This window comes from Rhipicephalus microplus, chromosome 6 (assembly GCF_043290135.1).
Source record: "Rhipicephalus microplus isolate Deutch F79 chromosome 6, USDA_Rmic, whole genome shotgun sequence".
Taxonomy (NCBI): domain Eukaryota; kingdom Metazoa; phylum Arthropoda; class Arachnida; order Ixodida; family Ixodidae; genus Rhipicephalus; species Rhipicephalus microplus.
The window spans coordinates 3844051-3868422 of NC_134705.1; the positions used below are offsets into that span (position 1 = coordinate 3844051).

Here is a 24372-nt window from a genome sequence, read left to right on the forward strand (position 1 = left end):
CTTCGTTGTTCTCTTCGTGCTGCATATTCAATGTGTCATTTGCCCCCCTCTAGAGAGCAGCGTCCCGATGCTCTTCTACAAAAGACGGTGTAGTAGATGTATGATGTAAATCAGTCCGAAAAGTAGGGCTTCATTCGCACAACGTGCACGATTTCTGGTTTTTGCTGGCGAGTTGTCGAGGGGTTGTCAGGAACGACCACGTAATTAACGTCGCTCAGGCGTTGTAAAACTGTGTAGGGGCCAAAATACTTCTTCAGCAATTTTTTAGACAGTCCCCGGCGGCGGATAGGACTCCATACCCAGACTTTGTCGCCGGCCCGATAGACGACATGTCGGTGTCGCAGATTATAAAGTTGGGCGTCATAATTTTGCTGCTGGGTGATTCGGGTGCGCGCAAGCTGCCTCGCTTCTTCTGCTCGTTGGATAAAAGATGCAGCGTCCAAATCGATATCATTGCAGTCGTGCAGTAACATGGCGTCAAGCATCGTCGTCACTTCACGGCCATGAAGGAGACTGAACGGCGTTCTTCGTGTAGTTTCTTGCTGCGCTGTATTATAGGCGAACGTGATGTACGGTAGAATGTCGTCCCAGTTCTTGTGATCCACGTCAACGTACATACTCAACATGTCGGCAATAGTCTTGTTGAGGCGTTCTGTTAAGCCGTTGGTTTGTGGATGATAGGAAGTGGTTTTCCGATGGGCGGTTCCACTGAGCTCAAGCACTGTCTTCAGGAGCGCGGCCGTGAAAGCGGCACCTCGATCCGTTATTATGATTGTTGGAGCACCGTGCCTCAGGACGATATTTTCTACAAAGAATCGTGCGGTTTCAACGGCGGTGCCACTTGACAAAGCCTTTGTTTCGGTGTAGCGCGTAAGATAATCAGTGGCGACTATTACCCACTTGTTGCCAGCATGGGAAGTCGGATATGGTCCAAGGAGATCCATTCCAATTTGGGCAAAAGGTACCGTGGGCACTTGAATTGGTTGTAATAGCCCAGCTGGTTTTAACGGTGGCGATTTTCGTCGTTGGCAATCGAGGCACGTGCGCACGGAATGCTTCACAATAGCTGGAAGTCTTGGCCAGTAGCATTTCTGTTGGACTCTGGCCAATGTGCGTGTGTATCCGAGATGACCAGACGTTGCCTCATCGTGGCAAGCACAAAGTATCTCCTCACGAAGTGACGTCGGAACGACAAGTAGGTGGGTGGTTCCTCTGGGAAAAAAGTTCTTCTTATAGAGAACACCACTGCGTAAGCAGAATGACGGCAGGCTCCTTGCAAATCTTCTAGGGACGGTTGTTGTCCGGCCATTCAAAAATTCAATAAGAGGAAGCAACTCACTGTCTTCTTTCTGCTTGCACGAAATCGTAGTGGTGTCAACGACTCCTACAAACGCCATGCTGTCATCTTCTGTGTCATCGTCGCGCTTTATCGGTGACCTTGATAAGCAATCGGCGTCGGCGTGCTGCCGTCCGGACTTATACACGACCGTCATATCAAACTCTTGGAGGCGTAAGCTCCACCGTGCGAGCCGACCAGACGGGTCTTTCAAGTTGGTCAGCCAGCAGAGGGAATGATGGTCACTGACTACGTGGAAGGAACGACCATAGAGGTACGGACGAAACTTCATAACCGCCCATACGACAGCAAGACACTCTTTTTCCGTTGTGGAGTAGTTGGACTCGGCGCGGGAAAGCGTCCTACTAGCATATGCGATCACACGCTCGGCTGAGTCTTGCCACTCGACGAGTACAGCGCCTAAACCCACGTTGCTGGCATCTGTATGGACCATGGTAGGAGCATCCTCATCAAAGTGAGCAAGCACAGGCGGAGTCTGCAGGCGTTGTCGGAGATCGTCAAATGCCACCTGTTGATCGTCGCCCCATGTGAACGAAACGTCTTCTCTTGTGAGTCGTGTTAACGGCGAGGCTATGTGGGAGAAATTGGCAATAAACCTTCGGTAGTATGCGCATAGGCCAAGGAAACGCCTGACTGCTTTCTTGTATTTTGGTACCGGAAATTTTCTGATGGCCGCAATCTTATCGGGATCAGGTCGAACACCTTCATGGCTCACCACATGGCCTAAAAATTGAAGCTCCTTGAAACCGAAATGACACTTCTCGGGTTTCAGTGTCAGGCCGGCAGACCTTATTGCCCCGAATACCGATAGCAGCCTGCTCAGGTGTTCCTCAAATGTTTTTGAAAAAACAATGACGTCGTCCAGATAGACCAGACATGTCTGCCATTTAAGGCCTGACAGAACGGTATCCATCAGTCTCTGAAATGTTGCGGGGGCTGAGCACAATCCGAATGGCAAGACTTTAAATTCATAAAGCCCGTCAGGCGTTACAAAAGCCGTTTTTTCTCTATCTCGCTCGTCGACCTCAATTTGCCAATACCCACTTTTGAGGTCCATTGACGAAAAGTAGCGTGCATACCTCAGCCTGTCGAGTGAATCATCGATGCGCGGTAATGGGTACACGTCTTTCTTTGTCACACGGTTCAGCTTGCGGTAGTCGACACAAAATCGCAAGCTTCCGTCTTTCTTTTTAACCAGCACTACCGGTGATGCCCAAGGACTTCTTGACGGCTGGATGACGTCATCATCGAGCATTTTCTTCACTTGTTCCTGGAGTGCTTCACGCTCTTTCGGTGCTACGCGGTATGGGTTCTGTCGTATTGGCCTTGCCGTCTCCTCTGTTATTATCCGATGCTTCGTCAGTGGCGTTTGACTGACCCTCGAGGTCGATGAAAAACAGTCTTTGAACTGGTGAAGAAGATCTACTAGACGCTGTCTCTGCGCTGGTGACAAATCCGAGCTTACGTCAATAGGTGGTGGGGCTGACATGGCTTGCGGCTCGTCCTGTTGTACTACACAACACTCGCGGATTTCAGTGATCTCGTCGAAGTAGGCAACTGTAGTGCCTTGTGTAATGTGTCGTCGCTCGTTGGTGAAATTCGTTAACAGAACCTCTGCTTCACCGCACACAACGTTGACGATACTTCTGGCAATTGCAACACCGCGAGAGAGTAGGAGCGTCAATACTTGTTCAGCGATTCCTTCTCCAGTATTCTGCTCGCTGCACGTGACTGAAACAAGGCGGCACGATAACGGAGGTGCGGTCACAGCGTCAATGACTCGCAGGAATTTTCGGTGTAGCGCTGCGCTCTGATTCGCTGAAAAAGTCAGTACACCGTCCGGAATATTGATGATGGCACCATATTCACGCAAGAAATCCATCCCCAAGATTGCCTGTTTGCAACACTCAGAAAGGATAACAAAAGTTGCGACGAAGGATGCATCCCCTATCTTCATTCTTGTGGTGCACTTTCCGGTAGGTGTGAGTAGCTGCCCTCCAGCTCCTCTAATCTGCGGTCCTGTCCATTCCATTCTAACCTTCCTGAGCGTGTCTGCCAGACTCTCACTCATTATTGAGAAGTCCGCGCCAGTGTCGACCAATGCCATGACGTCATGTCCGTCAATCGTAATTGCAACTTCGGCAGTAACAACCCCATCTTTCGTCGATTCATTGAAAATGTGTCTCTCTTCACTCGGCAGTAATGGGGGATTTTCAGCACTTCGACGATTCGCAACCTTCCCCCCTGAGGTCGCTGCTTTTAGTTTCCCCGGCGTGGACTAGGAGATCTCCCTCTTGGCATGTCAGTGGTGCTCCGTCTAGAGGATGGAGAATAACGCCCAGGAGAGGGTGAGCGTGACCGAAACCCAGGAGGAACATCCCGCGGGGTCATGACACTCGTGTCGACGTCAGATGTTCCGTTGAAATGGTGCCGAGGAACCGTAGAAGGGAACCCTTGGTACCCTGCGGCGCGATACGGGCAATACCGAATGATGTGGCCTGCTTCCCCACAGTGAAAGCACAGGGGCCTATGATCAGGGGTACGCCAGATGTCAGTTTTGCGAAGTGGTGGCCGCCTCGGCATCGAAGTTTCTCTGTAGTACCAAGGCGCTGTCGGCGGATGTTGATGGTGGTACTGATGTGGTGTCGGCACGTTCGCTGGCTGTCGGCGGACTACGTCTGCATAGCTTACCCTGGGAGTGCTCGTGTTCGGCTCAGGAAGTGAGATCGCTTGCCTGATCTCCTGGCGTACAACTTCCGTTACTGAGGCGATCGCACAGTCATTTGGTTTGGCTACGAGTTTCTTGACGACTGAAAATAGCGCTAAGAAACGGGGACACAAGAAGAGGACACACGGCACAGGCGCTAACTTCCAACATAATGTTTATTACCACCGCCCGCTCGCCTATATCACCAAAAAAATATATCACATGACATGAATGATGCGCACAAAAAATTAAAGTCTTAGAAAATACAATTCTTTATCACTAAGCGTAAGAGAGGGAGTGCTGACGCACTTAGACCCCAGTGAAGCGATAGCCTCAGCCTCAATAATCTCTCTAGTAAGCTTATCAAACATTCTCTTGATAACTGTGCATGCATTGAATATCGGCGCGCAGCCGCAGGATTTACAATGTATGGCCAACCAACTCCCCTGGCCGTTTTTCACATTATTACAATGTTCTCTTAATCGATCATTAAGGCAACGGCCCGTCTGTCCAATATACCCTTTACCACAAGAAAGCGGCATACGATAAACAACGCATATGATGCAGGGAACATAAACAGTTCGATGCTTCTTACTACACTCTTTGGGTTTTCTGTCACGGTCATGAAGGCCACAAAGGCTGACCAACTTCTTGGGAGCTGAAAAGACAACCCTAATTTCAGAGCGCTTAGCTAATTTCTTTAGGTTGTGCGATATCTTGTGAAAATAAGGTATGACGACTCGCTGTACATCCTGGGTTGCGAAGCGTACGAAGCAAGCCTTCTGCAACTGAAGTTTGGACATGCATAGAATAACCCGCTTTCAACAACCGGTCTGACTGATTATGAAAACTATTGGCGATTTCGGGCTCACAAGATTTGCTTAAAGCATGACGAAAACAATGACTGATGATGCCTCTTTTCACTAGTTTAGAGTGAGCCGATTGGTACGGAAGGACCGGTTTGTTCGTACGTGGTTGGTACGCCCAACATATGCGGTTAGGATGAAAGGTGAAGAGGACATCGAGGAATTTTATGGCATTGCTCTCATGCAGTTCGTGTGTGAGAGTCAAGGGTTTAAAACACTCAGAAAAATGTGAAATTATTTTTGCCAAACCTGCCTCGTCCGCTACCGAGTCGTTAGTTAATAAAACAAGATAGTCATCGACATACCGGAACACTTTTTTTATCTTCAAATTATCAAGATGTAGGTAAATCGATCTGTCAATTCTACTTAAAAATATGTCGCTTAAAATGGGCGCAATGCAAGACCCGATACAGATTCCGTCATTTTGAATAAAAGGTTTGTCATCCCATGAAATGTAGGTCATCTTGAGGTAAAATGATAAAAGTTCTAAAAACCGACTTACAGGAACACCACACTCGGTTTGAAATCTAACAGAGCCAAACACATCTATGCACTCTTCAACCGCAGGAAGCAACTGATCATGGGGAATAGAATAATACAAATCAGTCACGTCGACTGAAAAACCATAAACATGCTCATCAACACAAGTTTTCACATAATCTATGACTTGATCAGAACTTTTTACAATGAAAGGATCATCAACGTCAAGCCGGTTCAACTGTTCTTGCAAAAAAGTAGCAATCGATTTTTGCCAAGTATCACATTCTGAAACAATTACCCTAAAAGGCATATTGCTCTTGTGAGTCTTTGCATTAAAAAACACTTTTAAAAAGTCATGCTTACTATTTGTGATGCCACCGACAACACGAGAGGTTAAGGTCTTTGCATAGCTTTTTTGCTTCCGATTTAACTTTTTCAATGCGGACGTCCTCTCGAGAGGAGAAAACAGAGCTTACTGCAGTGTGAGCCTTAGAACCAAACAGTCCCAGAGTCAGTATGGCGAAGCCTCCTTCCTTATCAGCGGGAAGGACGGTAAGAGAGTGCTCCTTGAGAAAAGCCTCAACTCTCCTGAGAGGAATTTTGGATCCAGCTGGTCTGTAGCGCGAAACGGTGTCGACGCCTTCTGAGACGGAGTGTGGTTGCTCTTGTTCGGGCACATGGCGCGAAACTTGTCGTACCATGGCTAGAAGTTCCGGTGGAGACGTCTTAGGTTCCACCGCAAACTTGGGCCCGAGGCTTAAAGTCCGGAGGATGTCGGGAGGCACGGTGATCTGTTCAGGCACGTGAACTGTCGGCTTTTGGTCGGTTACTATTTTGGCGACGCCTGTGCGTAGCACCGACAATTGTCGAGCCCAGAGGAATTCGGTGCTTTGGTCGGCGAGGCGCTGAAATTGTCGAAGCTGCTGCATGGCCACAGTATCTTCGAGACGATCAAAAAGAAGGGCGGACAGGTATTGTTTATGTAGACGTGCTTGTTTATACCATTCTGCCTTCAAGATTTTGCACACCCTAAGCCCATGACCAACTGAGGGGGCAACGTTGCCGAAAAGGCACTTGACTTCCTGAGGCATTATCCTGTGGCGAATGCAAAAAGCAAGGGATCGAGCTTGACAGGATGCAAGAGCGATGTAGGCGACTGTGGCACATGGATTTGAAGATGAACATAAAGAAGGGCCCGTTGTACGAGAAATAAAGTTCAACACTGTCGAAATTTGGGCTTGTTGGTGCATTGTGACGACTGAAAATAGCGCTAAGAAACGGGGACACAAGAAGAGGACACACGGCACAGGCGCTAACTTCTAACATAATGTTTATTACCACCGCACGCTCGCCTATATCACCAAAAAAATATATCACATGACATGAATGATGCGCACAAAAAATTGAAGTCTTAGAAAATACAATTCTTTATCACTAAGCTTAAGAGAGGGAGTGCTGACGCACTTAGACCCCAGTGAAGCGATAGCCTCAGCCTCAATAATCTCTCTAGTAAGCTTATCAAACATTCTCTTGATAACTGTGCATGCATTGAATATCGGCGCGCAGCCGCAGGATTTACAATGTATGGCCAACCAACTCCCCTGGCCAACCAACTCCCCTCTTTTCAGCTCCCAAGAAGTTGGTCAGCCTTTGTGGCCTTCATGACCGTGACAGAAAACCCAAAGAGTGTAGTAAGAAGCATCGAACTGTTTATGTTCCCTGCATCATATGCGTTGTTTATCGTATCATGCTTTCTTGTGGTAAAGAGTATATTGGACAGACGGGCCGTTGCCTTAATGATCGATTAAGAGAACATTGCAATAATGTGAAAAACGGCCAGGGGAGTTGGTTGGCTATACATTGTAAATCCTGCGGCTGCGCGCCGATTTTCAATGCATGCACAGTTATCAAGAGAATGTTTGATAAGCTTACTACAGAGATTATTGAGGCTGAGGCTATCGCTTCACTGGGGTCTAAGTGCGTCAGCACTCCCTCTCTTACGCTTAGTGATAAAGAATTGTATTTTCTAAGACTTTAATTTTTTGTGCGCATCATTAATGTCATGTGATATATTTTTTTGGTGATATAGGCGAGCGTGCGGTGGTAATAAACATTGTGTTGGAAGTTAGCGCCTGTGCCGTGTGTCCTCTTCTTGTGTCCCCGTTTCTTAGCGCTATTTTCAGTCGTCACAATGCACCAACAAGCCCAAATTTCGACAGTGTTGAGTTTCTTGACCTCTTCTTGTACGATTTCTCGTATTAGTTGGCGCAAAGAACCTTCGTCGGGTGTTGTTGCTGTGGTAGAGGCTGCCACGCTGATCGGTGCACTGTGGGTTGGGCGGTCATACTGGCGATAACGTAGATGCAGTGCGCGTTCGATAGATGTCGCCTCCATGGAGAATTCATCCACACTTGTAGGCGGGTTTCGTACGAGGCCAGCGAACAGCTGCTCCTTAACACCCCGCATGAGGTGGCTAACCTTTTTGGCTTCGGGCATATTGGGATCTGCTCGACGAAATAGCCGCGCCATGTCCTCAACAAACATCGTAACGGATTCATTTGGTCTCTGAATCCGTGACTCGAGGAGACGCTGTGCAATTTCTCGTCTTTCAGTGCTCGCGAACGTGTCGAGAAACTTCTGCCGGAACTCGTCCCAAGACGACCACACGAGATTCGTGAACCACGTTCGGGCTCCGTCTTGAAGCGGAAAATAAACGTAGCCCAATTTCTGTGTGGTGCTCCAACCGTTAAAACTGATCAGAAGAGAACCTCATCTTCTTCACTCGCTGCGCGTGTTCTTCGTTGTTCTCTTCGTGCTGCATATTCAATGTGTCACAATGATCATCCTGCCAGTCTGTAGTCACGGCACTATCCAACTGGGAAAGTGGATTAAACTGTGACAACATAATCTATGCATCTGCACTAGTGTGTCTAATAAGCGACTGTTTTGATTGCTGTGTGACAAACACAATAGTACCGCAGCTTTTCAAACATACCTAGTGGCTATCCATCTTTCATGACAATTAGCAGCATATGCCATGATGGGAATGGCGAAGAGAATTTTTTAGCCCAGTCTGTAGCATAAAAAATAGAAATTCGTAGCAGCTGTCCAGAGATTCATAGCATGTTGCAAAGACAAAAACAGGATAGCAGCTTCTTACTGCTTCTTTTGCAGATATATCACAAATCAAAATTATAAATAGGTGCATTAAAATCGTGAGGGTCCAAGAGTGCTTTTTCGGAAAAGCAGCACACAAGATATGTAATTAATAACAAAAACAAAAAACACGAAAGAAACTACGATAAAAAATGCCATTTTGTCAGAAATGCAGCTTTGTGCTAGCAGCAGAGAAGCCAGAACAAAAGAGTGCTATACTGGGGGACAATTTTCTGTGGCATTGAAGGGAAGGCTATGGAACTAAAGTGGGCGTGTGCCCCTGCTAAAGAATAAAGTCTCACAAATGTGTCTGTGTTTTCCGCGTGAAGGTAATAAAAAGCAACATTATTTTCTACGGGATGCAGTTTATAAAAATACTCTGCACGAACCCAACCCAGGAGATATTAATATTTGCTTTGCTTCATGAAGTGTCATTTCGTGTTTTTGCATGTCTGAAAACGTCGCATGTTTCGGGTGCACCTCACAGTCATAATAGGGTCTTCGTCTTGAGGTGAGCTATCGTCGCCCTCCAGCTAATCCGACGACTCGCTGAAGGAGCTTGTGTCGAATTTCACTCACAAATAGCTATGTAAGCAGACGTAGCAAATTTTTAACAGTGGCATTATTCATGCACGGCCGGCATTCGAAAAGCGAGCCGAGCCTAACTTCTTGGCGGAGTACTACATATGCTATAGCTCCGCCCCCGTCACTTTCCTTTCATTGCCCCAGAAAGTTGTCCCTGAGTGGTTTTTTTTTTTTTTTTTGTTGCACGAAGTACCTTGGTATTTTAAAAAATACACTTCAGCATATATAGTGGAGTAAAGAAGGGCTACCAACATCAAGATTTTCATTTGTTTTCTTGCATCAAATGAAATCCCAAGCTATAAACAGCCTAGAAAATGCATTGCTGGTAAGCATGAGGGCACCCTGAAAAAATATTTATGGTACATTTTTAGAAGCTAGTTTTGGTTCCTACTGTACCTTGACATTCCAACATGGTTTGAGCTTTTTGTCCTGTACCCTTGCAAGATATTGCAACATTTTCACAACCACTCCCTTCGTGGCTCCAATGGCCATGCACAAGTAGCCCATCTGAATGCTTTGGCACCCGACACCATCACAGCTAGCCATACAGACGTACCAAGTTACCAGTGGCGCAATCGTGTCCTTTTTGTAGACTATACAATTCGGCCACCCTTGACTGGCTCGAGCTCAGCAAGCAGCACGCCCCTTGTTTCTGATCTTTCTTCCACAATGTCATTTCTAACGTCACAAAGCTTTGAGAGGGACAGAATGCATTTCACCTCAATAAATGCTGCCCCCAGAGATCTGTATTTGAACACACATCTCAGAGGCCATCCATGAACTCTAATCATGCTAGCCCTTGAACTATGTTTAACGTGACTGCCTGCCTGATGCACTTGCAAGCTCGGGACGCATTCCCTGCATCATTCAGACTTGATAAGTTTAAGTGTCTTGTTACTTGGAGTTATCGGTAGAAGAGTAGCACGACGACCACGGGCATGCTCGCCGCACAAGGCAAGCGGCCACAGGCAGCGGGCAGTTGTGGCCGAGCTTTCGCTTGGTAGGGACAGGTTCATTGGTGTCTGGGTCTGTTCCTCGAGGGGTTTCTGGGCCTGCCGCAACCCAGAACCCCCATTCGTACATTTCCTTTCTCTGTAAGAATAGCAGACTGAGCGTGTTGGTTTTATCGTTATCGTCAACCTGCCTACGCCCACTGCAGGACAAAGGCCTCTCCCATGTTCTGCCAGTCACCTTGGTACTGTGCTTGTGGCTGCCACTTCATACCACAAACTTCCAAATCTCATCTGCCAACTTAACCTTGTCTCCCCTTAACTCGCTTGCCTTCTCCGAGGATCCAGTTGGTTACCCTTAATGACCAGAGGTTATCGTGCCTATGCGCCCGGCCCATGTTCATTTCTCCTTTTTGGTTTCGACTACATATCCCTAACTCCAGTTTATTCCCTAACCCACTTTGCTCTGTTCCTGCTTCTTAAGGTTATCCTTATTTTCCTTTCCATGGCTCGCTGTGTCGTCCTCAATTAAAGCTGCACCCTCTTTGTGAGCCTCTAGGTTTCTGCACCCTAGATAAGTACCGGCAAGATGTAACTGTTCCTTTTGAGGGACAGTGGCAATCTACCAGTCATGATTTCAGAATGCTAGCCAAATGTGCTCCACCCCTTTCTAACTCTTCTGGTTCCTTCACTCTCGTGGTTCAGCTCTGCGGTTACTACCTGTCCTAAGTAGTACTCTTTTACAACTTCAAGTACACTGCTACATATCTTTAAGCGCTGTTCTCTTCCGAGGTTGTTGTACATTACTTTCTATTTCTGCATATTCATTTTCAGACCTACTTTTCTGCTCTCCTTGCCTTATTCAGGAGTCATGTATTGCGATTCTTCCCATGAGTTATTCAGCAATGCAATGTCATCGGCAAAGCACAGGTTACAAAGGTAACTCTTATCCCTAACTCTTATTAACTCTTATCCCAAACTCTTTCTACTCTAGGCATCTAATTCCTACTGCACGCATGCGGTACCTACTGTAAGCCCACGGTAGATAGCATTGGGGAGATCGTATCTCCTTCTCTTACACGCTTCTTTATTGGTATTCTGTCTCTTCCTTTATGAAGCACTATGGTAGCAGTTGATCCCCTGTAGATTTCTTCCAGGACGTTTGCTTCGTTGACGCCCCAATTTCGCAGTGTCTGCATGGCTCCTGGTATCTCTACAAAATCAAATGCCTTCTCGTAATTTATGAAGGCTATGTATAGGGGTTAGGTGTATTCTGAGTATTTCTTTATTACCTTATTCATACAGTAGTCGTTTTCTTAATTCGTCAAAAGCTTTTCGTTGTTCGCTTTCCCATGTGAAGGGCACGTCGTCTTTCGTCAGTTTTGTAAGAGGATCCGCAATCTTTGCGAAATTTTCAACAAATCGTCTATAGTAGGCACATAAACCCAAAAATCGACGCACTGACTTTTTGTCTCTGGGTGTGGGGAACCTCTGAACAGCGGCTGTCTTTTCGGAATCAGGACGAACACCATCGGAACTAATGACATGTCCAAGGAATCGCAGCTCTTCGAAGCCGAAGTGGCATTTCTCGGGTTTGATTGTCAATTTTTCTGACCGGATGGCTTCCAATACTGTGCGTAGTCGCTCTAGATGTTTGTCAAACGTTGCAGAGAATACCACCACGTCATCCAAATACACTAGGCATGACTGCCATATCAATCCGGCAAGGACAGTGTCCATCATTCGCTGGAACGTTGCTGGTGCGGAACAGAGGCCGAATGGAAGCGCTTTAAATTCGTAGAGGCCATCTGGTGTTACGAATGCCGTTTTTTCACGGTCCCGCTCGTCGACCTCTATTTGCCAATATCCACTTTTCAGATCTAAGGAGGAGAAAAACTTTGCGGATCGCAACCGATCTAGTGTATCGTCGATACGTGGCAAGGGGTAGACATCTCGTTTAGTTACACTGTTCAGTTTTCTGTAGTCGACACAGAATCTAAGTGTGTTGTCTTTCTTCTTAACGAACACTACGTGGGACGCCCATGGACTATTCGAAGGCTGGATGACATCATCCGAAAGCATCTCCTCCACTTGCTTCTTGATAATTTCCCGTTCTTTCTGTGACACCCGATATGGATGCTGGCATATAGGCCTCGTGTCGTCTTGCGTTATAATTCTGTGTTTCGTGATTGACGTGCGCTGGACCTTCGAGGCACTTGAAAAGCAATCAGAGAATTCTTTTACCAAGGCGTAAATCTGTTTCTTTTGACTGTCCGGAAGGCTCTGATTGACGGTCACGGATGTGTCGATGTTGCAGGCCACTGGTCGAGTGGTTGATGTCGTTAAGCTGTATAGTTCAGTCGCCATACAGAAGTCGTGTAAATAGGCAATAGCCGTGCCTTGAGCGATGTGTTGAAGTTCATTGGAGAAATTTGTGAGTAGGACATCTGCACGGCCTTTCGTCAAGTCAACAAGACCCCTAGCTACGCAGACACCTTTGTTCAAAAACAGCCCTACGTTTGTATCCGCTATGCCTTCGCGGTTGTACAATGCGTCATTTTCTACAAGTACCATTATACTGCAGCGTGGCGTCACAGTTACGTCGTCATGAACAACGCGTAGAGCAGTTAGGCGTCGTTCCTCAGATTCCTCCACAGGTATAGCTCGTTCAGTCGAAAACGACACGCTGGATCTACGCAGGTCAACTACGGCACCATTAGCTCGCAAAAAATCCATTCCTATAATGAGTTCCCTTGAACATTCTGGCAGCACAATGAAATCGGCCACGTAAATAAAGCCCCGTATTTCAAGTCTTGCAGTGCATCTGCCAAGGGGCGTAATGATGTGACCGCCTGCCGTGCGTATCTGCGATCCACTCCACTGTGTCACAACTTTGTTTAGCTTTTTCACCATCTTGTGACTTATCACTGAATAATCAGCACCGGTGTCGACTAAGGCATTCAATTCCCATCCTTCCATTCTCAACCGCAAATCTGAAGTAACGTTTTCGTTGCTGCACCCATCTACCGGAAATACACCGTCATCACCCTCAAACCATATTGGAGGATCTTCGTAACTGACGTTATCAGCGGCCTCACCTCCACAGGTCGCTTGCTTCAGTTTTCCGGGAGTGGACTTGGAGAGCGATGACCAGGCTGCCTTGAAGGTCTACGTGGGCTGGAGGACCGGTAGCGCATAGGCGATGGTGACCGTGACCGGTGTTGGCGTAGAGTTGGCGAGTTCTGGCGCGTGGACAAGTATTCCTCAATCTCCGCTGGTCGTTCGCCGTTTCGGGGGCACGGTGCATACGACGGGAAGCCTCTTAATCCAGCCTGTCGGTAAGGACAGAATCTGTACAGATGACCTGCTTCCCCACAATGAAAACACAGAGGCCTGCGCTCGTGATCCCGCCAGACGTCACTTTTCCTGGGCCTACGCTCCACATAGTGATGTGTGCTACGTGCTCCTGGGGGCAGATAGGTAGCTGTTGGTTCCCGCGGACGAGGTGCGCTGCGTGCCGCAGGCGGGAGAGGAGTCGTCGCCATCGCAACTGCTGCATTGCTGTGTACGGTGGGTTGTCTGACAACCTCAGAGTATGTTCGGATAGGTCGAATCGGCTGCAGCTCACGCTCTGGCTCTCGTATCACCTGCATCAGTTCGTCACGAACAACGTCCGTAATGGATAGTGCAGTTGAAGTCTGGGGCATTTGCAGTCTGCTCAGTTCTTCTCTAACAACTGATCTAATGAGCTCTCGCAGGGCTTCAACGTCATTTCGCACGCCTCCGGAGAATACCTGTGCAGATGCGCAGGTAAGATTCCGGTTGTACTGCCGAGCCCGCTGTTCCAGTGTTTTTTCGATGGCTGTCGCTTCCGAGTAAAACTCAGCAACTGTGCTTGGAGGGTTGCGTACGAGAACGGCGAACAGCTCTTGCTTCACTCCACGCATTAGATGGCGCACCTTTTTATCCTCAGCTATGTTGTAATCCGCCCGCTTGAACAGACGGACCATGTCCTCAATGTACATAGCAGCACTCTCGTTCGTGAGCTGGTTCCTCAATTGAAGAGCAGCCTCCGCCTTTTCTTTCCGGTCTATGTTCGCGAACGTAGCCACCGCTTGTCGACGAAATATTTCCCAGGTAGACAACGAGGTTTCATGGTTCTCAAACCATGTCTTTGCGAAGTCTTCCAGGGCGAAGTATACGCGACGGAGCTTCTCTCTTTCGTCCCATCCATTCAAGCTCGCCACTCTCTCGAACAGGTCCAACCAATCTTCAACATCCTCGTACGAGTCGCCGTGGAATACTGTCGGCTGGTGCGGTTGGCTAATGAACACTTGTGCCGGTGTTACCTGGGTAGTCATAGTGGTGGCATCCATCGTTTGAATTCCCCTTGGTGTAAAGTGAAGAGGACCGAACTCAGGTGAGTCACCTCGAAGACGGCGACTTGCCCTCTGGTGTACAGGAGTCACTTCCACGGGGTTGATACGCTGGTCGTCGGGGCTACGCTGTCTTGAGCTCGCGGGGCTTCGATTCATAACCCAGCACCTCCACCAGAAATGTAGCGATGCTGAGGCAGACAGGCTAAAAACAAGCAACTTTATTAGGGCGAACTTGTGCCCACAATTCTAAAGACTGGGGTGTTCAAGTCCGAGCAGCCGAGTGGCACAGATACAACTATCTTCCTCTTCCTCGTTGCCTAAGCGCACGAACGCGTGGCGCATGCCAGCCGGGTCTTGCTTGTGCTCTTGCCACGATAATTGCGGCGGGCTATTTGAACGTGGCCAACCTGTCGCAGCAGTATGAATGTGGTCGATTGTTGAGCAGCCTGTCTGAAATCCTGCTTGATCCTTTGGTTGATTGAATTCTAATGTCTTAATTCTGTAAGCAATTACCCTTTATAAATAGCTTGTATACGACGAAGCACAAGCTGATCGGCCTGTAATTCTTCAAGTCCTTGTCATCCCCTTTCTTATGGATTAAGCAGAGGTTATCATTTTTCCAAGCTACTGCTACTCTTCCCGTCAGAAGACACTTCATAAACAGAGTGGCTAGTTTTTCCAACACAATCTGTCCTCTGTCTTTCAGCAGATCTAATGTTACCTCATCTTCACCAGCAGTTTTGTCTCTTTGCCTTCCCTCCATGGCTTTCTTTACTTCTGTTATTACTGGTGGGGTGTCATCTGGGTTACTGCTAGTTTTTACAGTGAGGTCGTGGTTCTCCCAGCTACTTTAAAGCTCCTCCTCTACTTTAACTATCCTATATATTGGTAGCTACTTTGACTTCCTTGTCCTTCAGTGTGTGCATCTGGTTTTTGCCTATCTCAACTTTCCTCTTCACCGCTATGACGCTTCTACCATTCCTTAGAGCATGTTGAATTCTTTTCATGTTAAACCTTCTTACGTTCACGATTAATCTCGGGAGCGCTTGCAAAGAATTGGGCAGAGAGAGAGGCGGGAGACAGCCGTGGCAAAACAAACACACTTTATACAAAGGCCAGATAAAGCAAATACACAAAATTCGCAAAAAACGCTCAAAAATTAACTGATGTCACTACATGTGCACACGAGTCTGCTGTGTACTCAAACCAGAACTAAGTACAATCTACGTTACAGCCAACTCTAACAGCACTCGTGTTGTCCCTCTTTGCGTTCCATAGGCTTTTCTTCCAGCACTTTCGTGCTTGCGCTTCAACCATTATTAACATATAATTGAACCAACTAGCCCAAATGGCCATTCTTCTCCAACTCTAACCTTAGCCAACATCTAAGATGGCGTCTCGGTAGTCAAATGTTCTTACAGTTCATGGCGATGCTACGTGGACTTCGTGCCATTGCAGTGTCGACAGTTCATCGATTCTGTCATTGACGTCCTCCCCAACTTCCTACAGTCATGGACCTTTTCATCATAACAAGCCACTTGACCTCATTGGCCGTTGGTTCGGGACTCTCAATTGCATCTTTCTTGACTGTGGTGCGGGCTGCAGCCATTTTGGCTCGAAGCGGAAGAGCTCTAGTTCACCTAGGAACTGCTGTGACAGGTTCCGGCAAGACCGGGCAGCCTCACTGAAGTCTTCCAAGATCAACGGCCACTCCCAGAACCTCTTCGCCGACAGCCTCAAAATCGGGTGGCTCTACTGCTTTCGTCGCTGTAGCAATGCTGGCCTTCCTGATCTTCGCAGTTCGAAGCCCCAACGCATTGTGATAGCTCATTCTCCGGGATTTCCTATTATGGCTCAGGACATGGGCCACGAGCCTTTTGTACAATCTCATATGTGAATGTGGTGCATATGCGCACCGTCGGGGGTTTCCTGCACGGGCACCACATTTCAGCGTCTGGCACATGGCCTCTTACTCATAACATCCGCCCCCACCCCAGTTTTTATCTTTTTCTTCAAACTGCTCTTGTCCTCCTCCAGAATGCAGTCATCTGTTCTCTTGCATCACTTGTCATCACTCGTGCACAGGCTAGCATGTCACCTTCCATTGATGCACAGTTTTACTTGTCGCACCACCACAATATTGCAGGATTCACTAATTCACTGCACCACATCTCACAAATACTGTCAATGTTCCCACAGTTCACCTTAGTCCATCATATCTAAACTATTTCACAATGTTATGCAGACACTTCGCTGCACACTCTCGCACCTTTTTTCACAAACTGGTTTATCTCTTTGTGAATTCCCAGCCAAAACACATCTCTAGTAACTTTTATGTATAGGCTCTTTAGATTCCCTACTGCTATTCACATAGAAGTGTTTTAAAATGGCCTGCATGTAACATGCAGCCACCAACACTTGACTGACTAATGTTCCATTTACCCAAAATTTCCGGAATATTACATCCCTACTCGATTCATAAGATACTCCATGTATAAGTCCTTATCACCTTGGCTTACTCCTATTCCTGCTAATTGTGTACCTCAGGGTTCTATCCTTTCTCTGCTTATTTGTAAGCTCCTCTGAGGATAAATCTCAATAATCAAGGATTGGCACCATCCTTTCTGTCTGATTTTTGCTCCTTGCACTACTCTCTCTATCCCCCAATTTACCTGTGTTCTCCTTTACCTTTTCATCTCTTGTGCCCTGTTCTGCTATCTTGGCATCAAAATCCTTCTGCAGTGTGCCATCAACCCTTATCACTCCTGGCCTATTTGCTAGGATGACCGTACAGAGAGTCCTCCATACACTTGGCCATAATTTCACCTACAAAACGGGGAGTATCTAACCTTATGTTGGCTTCTGACACCCTCGTCTTGGATTTGTCTACAAAGATCACAGTTCCCTGTTTTTCTGTAAAGTTTTTCCTTTTAACTAGGCTTTTCTTGACAATTACAGCATCAGCCCTAGATTCTCTCAACACTGACACTCATTTGATGTTCACCTTCCCTTTCACCACTGGCATGTCACAGCCTCTGCCTGTCGCCAAGCCCAAGACCATGCTCACCATCTCAGGCTTTTCTTCTGACCTTAGCACACATGCACTCCCTTTGCCCGATCCAGAGCTGCATTCATTGGCCATGTGTCCTCTCTTTTCGCATAGCTGACAAACTACAGCTGTTTCCTGTTGACCTCCACTTGTTCGGCAATTCATGGCTATATGGCCTAGTCAATTGCACAAGAAACATCGATGCTGCACTCTTGCTTTACCCCTTGGAGCCTCAGTTATGTGCCCTCTTCTCTCAGGGTAGTCGCCCGTCTCTTTATCGAGATTCCTCAGCCCCTGAGCTTCCAAACATTGATCTGCCTGCTTGGCCATGTCCTCCACCGTGTGTATGTCTTTCTCCTTCAGAAATACAGCTTACTATACCAGTTCAGGAACTGCTCAGCTATCATTTTGTCGCGCAATCTTCCGTAAGTTTTATCTGTATTTTACCATTCAATCCAGCGATCAAAATAATTACTAAGTCCGCACAGATACCGCTTTCCAGTTTCTGAATTCTCAGGTCTACACGTTCAGAACTTTTCCGGAAACCCTTCCGACATCAACTCGAATCGTCCCAATAAAGTTTTCTTGACCAAATCGTAATCAATTGATTCTTGCGCGGGCATGCGGCCGTACATGCTCAGTGCTTCCACCACGAGACACAAGCTCAGGACATTGGCCCATTCACTCTTCTTCCAGCCTTGCCCAATATTGTGATCCTCTCGAACCGATGCAAATAAACATAAAGGTCATCCCTTAGTTTGTCAAAGGGTGCCATCAATTTGTGAGGGCAAATTTGTTTACACCTGCAAGTAGGCAAGTTGTTCGATGCCTACGTGGGTGCACTCGCAGCACTGGTGCGTTGGGCAGAACAGCATTTATTTCTACTTCAGCTGCAGGATCTCTTTCTCGCGCTCGTGCTGATCGATTGATTTGTGGGGTTTAACGTCCCAAAACCACAATTTGATTATGAGAGACGCCGTAGTGGAGGACTCCGGAAATTTCGACCACCTGGGGTTCTTTAACGTGCACCCAAATCTGAGTACACGGGCCTACAACATTTCCGCCTCCATCGGAAATGCAGCCGCCACAGCCGGAATTCGATCCCGCGACGTGCGGGTCAGCAGCCGAGTACCTTAGCCACTAGAGCACCGTGGTGGGGCTTCTCGTCGTGCATGCTCTCTTTGGTACTCGATCTCGTGCTCCTTGCGCTCAGCTTCTTGCTCCTCACACTCAGCTTTGTGTTCCCTTTCTTTCTGCACGAGCAGCTTATAATGTTCTATCTGCACGTTCTAAAACAAATTCAACCTCTCCACCTTTGTAGATGATGTACGAAACTTGAAAAACTGATGTAACTTGGAAATTCTACTTGGAAATTCTACTTGGAAGATGCAACTGTTCTGATAAACATAGTTTCCCATATTTTTGAACAGTTGGCCATTTATTTTTGTTTTTTTTTTATGCATTGTCAGCACAAGCATCACAATATTTGAGAGTGCAGGTGTTCCTGTTCCCTTTCATCCCTCTTCCACAAAAGTGCCGATGCTTTAGCCCAGCCAGAAGCATTTTCTCTACGGAAACTGGTGGGGAAGTGATTCTAAAATGAGTGAAAAGAAGATTAAAGTGAGGCCCGTAACTGTCTGCATCATAGTGTGACACCTCAACAGTGGCTCACGAGGAATGGGGGTAGGGAGGGATTAAAAGGATAGGGAGAATTAAAAGGGGATAGAGATAGAGCAGGGACAGAGAGACTCACAACAGAAACAAGGAGAAGATAGGAAAGATGGACATGGTCGCAGGAGTCCGAGGAGCGGGAACGACTCAGCGAGAGCTTTTGCAGGCGTCAGGAGATAGCGTGGGCGAGCCAGTCAGCCAGAGCTGCGACATTGTCGGAAATCACAGGGGGACAATCAGTCGGCACGAAATGCAGCGAGCGAGACCTGATGGGGGAGCTGAGTGGGTGGAAAGACAGAGGTCGTGCTGGCTTGCCCATTTCGGGCATATGTAACCTTGCCTCCTCTAGTTCACAGAGAGCTGCTAGACGAGGCAGTTTGTGATTACCCATTGACATCATTATTCTTCTAATTTCTGCTTAAGAATGAAGGTCGTCTGCATTTATTTAACGACCCAATCTTGCAAATTGGTTGAAAGTTTTGGCGGCATAAGTAGTGATGAAAGCAACATTTTGCTTTTTGGAGCAGATTCTGGAGCAGAAAAAATGCTGCTTTGGAGCAGCCTTAGCTCTCTTCGGAGCAGAAAAGAATGCTATAGCTAGGGGTTGCTATTGGTGTATTCAGAGCAGATGCGTGTTTCTAACGACTCTTGAAGTCTAAACATCACTTAAGCATCTAATAAATATTTATATTTATATTATACCTGCCATACGCCATTAGGAAGCTAGTATACAAGCCGCATTGTTTTTAAATTCCATATGAAAGCTCGACTTAATTTTTATATAAATAAAAGTACAACCTGCAATAAAAATACAAATTGGTCAGCATGGCCCGATATGTGTCATCCCTTGGATTTTTCTGGATTTACGCCACTGAGTAGCATACTAGAATGATAGCATACAGCTTGCTTTAGGTTTCGCTTAGGCTCACCGGATGGTTCTCATGATTCAACTTCATTCTCTTTAGCTTTCCAACACCATTTTGGAGCAGGTTTGGAGCAGTTACTAGCAAATATTGCACTTTGGAGCAGCATGGAGCCGCATTGTTCATTTGGAGCAGTTTGGAGCAATTGGAGCAGCACTTCCATCACTGCAAAGGTTTTGTTCAGTATTGCTTCAAAGAGAAACTAAAGGCTTATACTAATTTACAGTATCAAAGTGAAAGATCAATGCTAGAGAAGGTATAAAACCTCATTACTATCAACAGCAGTGCTCTACTGATCTAGAAATAAAGGTAAATGTACGACACTACCTGCACCCCGAGTGAAGCATTTTGAAATGATCCCAATAAAATTAAAACGTCCAACTACAATTACCCACGAATAGTCAACACAGTTGCAATCGCAAAAGAACCTTCCATGCATTATAACATGCAATGGAATGCTGCTGCTCCATTTACATTTGATTCATGGAAAGAAGAACTTCTCGGCATTATTATGGGGAACGGCGCGATAGGTTCAGAAAATTTCATTTTCGCCTGATAGGCTGGATAGGTCATGCCATCTAGTGGGGCCCCCTTTCTTAAACTAGCAAGGCATCAAATATTTATTGCAGAAATATCACGCATTCTATATCTTGTGTGAATGTGTTGCAGTGAGATAACTATGCATAAGTTGCATTTTTCATCGTTTTTTCCTCAAAAACGCTTGGCAAATACAAGCGTGTCTATGACTGTGGTTGCACAAAGCATCCCAAGATGTCGACACCATTGTCCAGTAACCTTGCATTCCTACAACACCTTTGCGTATGTCGACAGCCGCGCAGTAACGGCCAGGCCCCGTTGGGCAAGGCAACTGCTACGTCGGAGAGGCCCGTTTTCAGGCGCATGACTTGACATACACTAATGCGGTGCAGACCACTAAAATGTTGTCTTACTTCAAAAAAAACAATTATTAGCATGAAAGTAGCAGTATGAGGTTTCTGAATCGCTATTTCAGCCATCAAAGATGACTTAATTTTTGTCTCTGGTTTCCCCTTAAGACAGAGAGTGCTAGACTACATCTGTAGCTAGATAAGCAAATAGTAACACTCAAGGTAAGCTTAGCTTGGTATGATATGCTTTGCATTTCAAAGCAGTGGTAAAAACGGACACAGATTATTCTAATACCCTTGCCACATGGGCAGACAAAATGGCATTTACCTCCTAATGCCTTCAGATTAAATTTCATTGGCACGATGCCACAAGGATGAACGAATTGACATTCACCAATATGCCATTCGTCACCTAATGTTATCGCCAGAACTCAAATGCACACACTCGATAGCACAGAAGATGAAGTAATTATATAAAAAGACGTTTGATTGGACTGGAAGGAAACTTTTTGCATCTTTTATTTACACTAATCTGTTAAACAAGTGCTCAAAAACTTTTCTTCAGCTGGTAGACCCTGTAAAATAAATGCGACAGGTGCCATTTTCTTTTTACGCTGCGGATCTGACTAGCTTTGGCTTAAGTTGCTACATGGTCGGTCGTAACGTCGTGAAACAAAAGAAAGAACGAAATCTAACGGCAGTGCAATATGCTTATTTCTATATTTATTTCTTCTCGGAGGTATATGTAGCTTGTAAATGCACGTTTACTTTTCTATTACTACTGCACAATTGCTTACTACAAGAGATGGTATGATCGACACCATCTACTAGGTGGTTCTAAGAGAGAAAGGAAAAGAAAAGTGAGCCCTGTAACTGTCTGCTTAAGCGAGCGACACCTCAACAGTAGCTCACAAGGGATGGGGGTGAGGAGGGATTAAAAGGGTAGAAATAAAGGTGTAGAGAGAGAGAGAAAGAGGCATGAGGTGGTAAGCCAGAGAGCGACGACATATCGAGGGGATAGGAGAGATAGGAAAGATGGAAACACGGTCACAGGAGTCCGAGGATGGGTCACCACTTGCGAGAGTTCTTGTCGGCGTCAGGAGGTGGCGTACAGCAAGTCCAGTCGGTCGTAGCTACACTGTCGTCGGAGGTCGGCGCCAGGAGATGACGTAGGGCGAGCCCAGTCGACCAGAGCTACGCTGACGTCGGAGATCGCGAGGACACAACCGGTCGGCACGGAATCGAGCGAGCGAGTCCTCGACATCATCCGAGTCAAATATAATTCATTTTGGAAGTGTAGCAACTCTGCCCCAAAAAAATGTCATTCGGGAACTAAATGCCTTCACTACAGAATGTCATTTCCTGTGCTCGTGTGACGCAGGTATAAGAGTGCAGCAACTTACCTACTCCTTAAAAACATTGAGATGTGCCACTTCAATAGATATGAAAAAGTTTGAAGGGCCCGTAAACCACCTCTCATATTTTTTCAAGCATTTCAAGTAAACGTACGCATCGTGTGCAAAATGCCGTCGCGGTCAACGATTTTGCACGTGGCAGCAAAATGAGCCACCGGCGTGCCACGAATCCCAACAAACAATCCCTCCTCCCTTCCAGGCCACCGCGTGATGCGCCGTGCCTTATCTCTGATGCACCGAGCCAAATATGCTGTCAAGCAAGAGCTTATGGCTTACAGTCTGTCTGCAAGCAGCTGTCCGTGCTGCTTGTTGTTTGTCGTGTTGCCTGCGTGCGTGTAACATGTGCGGGGCACAGCGTGTTGCCGCACGGGTTCATTGCGTTAGCAATCCTTTGAAGGCATGTGTGCAATGCAGGTTCTATACCGGAACGATTACGGCAGCCACGGTTCTCCAACAAGCACGCAACCGCTGGAATCAACGGTTGGAGTCGCGGCAACCGGAAGTAGACAGTGTTTCAAGCAGCACATCAGTGATGACGTATGCCACGCGAGATTGGGAGGGGCGCTCAGCGAGAAGGCAAAGTGGCGTGGGAGAAGATACCAGCGGAGGGTAACGCAGGGGAGAGCGAAAGGTGTGGTTGTCACTGTTTTGATAATCAAACGCGTCGGACTTCACTATTACTACATCGCTCCGAAAAATTCTCACGGCTCCATGCGTCATACATTTGTGCACAATTTCCCCACAACTGAATTTCGCCCTCTGGGTAGTTTACGGGCCCTTTAAAAATCATCCTCGTTATATTGCTATGTTGCAAGAAAAGAATAGTAGTTTTGTTTAGGTCAGATATGCACCAGCATATTCAAAGATGAGGTGCAAGTTGTGAATAGGGGGCACCTTTCAGGGCGTTGCCTAATATTCAGGCAGTGGCCAGTCTGGCTTTATGTAGCAATGAGCACATAAAAAGGTATTAGATGAAGCCCACTGCACACCATCATGGATTCTCATGAAGTTTCGATCCCAATTTTCTGTTCTCGTTGACATAATTTCATAAGCTCTTCCATATGTGGTATAACTGTTGGCAAGATAAGTGGAGGTTTCTCAACACCATCCAGACAACCAAGTGCCATCTCTATACCAACAGTTGTTATGTTAGGCTAGCTTCATTAGTGAAGGCAAAGTCACACATGAACTGAACGTTAATTGCTCTGAAGTGTGGCAGCTTGGGCTGTTGGTATGACATGACGATAGTTATAGCGCGAGAACCGACCGACGACAAAGAGTGCCCTTCGTGTCATTCTTGTCTCTTTGTCGTAGTTCTGTTCTCGTGCTATAACTATCGTCATGTTAATTGCTCGTTTGGTACATGGCTTCTTAAATATTTCTAAGCTTTTCATTTAACATAACGATGAACAGCCAGCGGGCTGAGCATGAATACTCGTACCACCTCTGCACCACCGACGAGTGAAATCGCTGCCCCTTGTGGTAATTACCGCTACGGGAGGAATTGTGGTCAGCGGTTGATTTCGCAAGAACAAATGTAGAAGAGCACGTAAGGTGTAGCACTGTTAAGCTCGAGGTCGGCCCACAGCGGCTGCATTTCTATTGGGGATGCCTCATAATCACATTTCCACGGTAAAATTCAGCATATACATTATAACGCACACATTCGGTCTGCTCCTCCACATAAGCTCAATGTTGAATTGAGTCGAAGATCAGCGAGCATGGTCGTTCATCATAACAGCAAATGAGAAAAGGGACTGCCGTGCGGCGCAAAAAAATTGGCGCCTCCGGCAGAAGCGAGTGCTCCCATGATGATAATGTTCACACTTTGCGTGAAAGGCTCATGTCGGTCAACGCACGCAGCTGGCGAGCATGGACACGTGTACCACTGCGGAAGCGAGGAAGAAGATCGAGGAAGAAGATCGAGGAAGCAGATGGAGGAAGAAG

General features: G+C 46.8%; 1 protein-coding gene across 1 annotated transcript in view; it reads right to left on the reverse strand.

Moving 5' to 3' along the window:
- LOC119167770 (uncharacterized) overlaps positions 1-24372 on the reverse strand; it is a 166448-nt gene that overhangs the window by 141830 nt on the left and 246 nt on the right. The gene's annotated exons all lie outside the window — the stretch shown is intronic.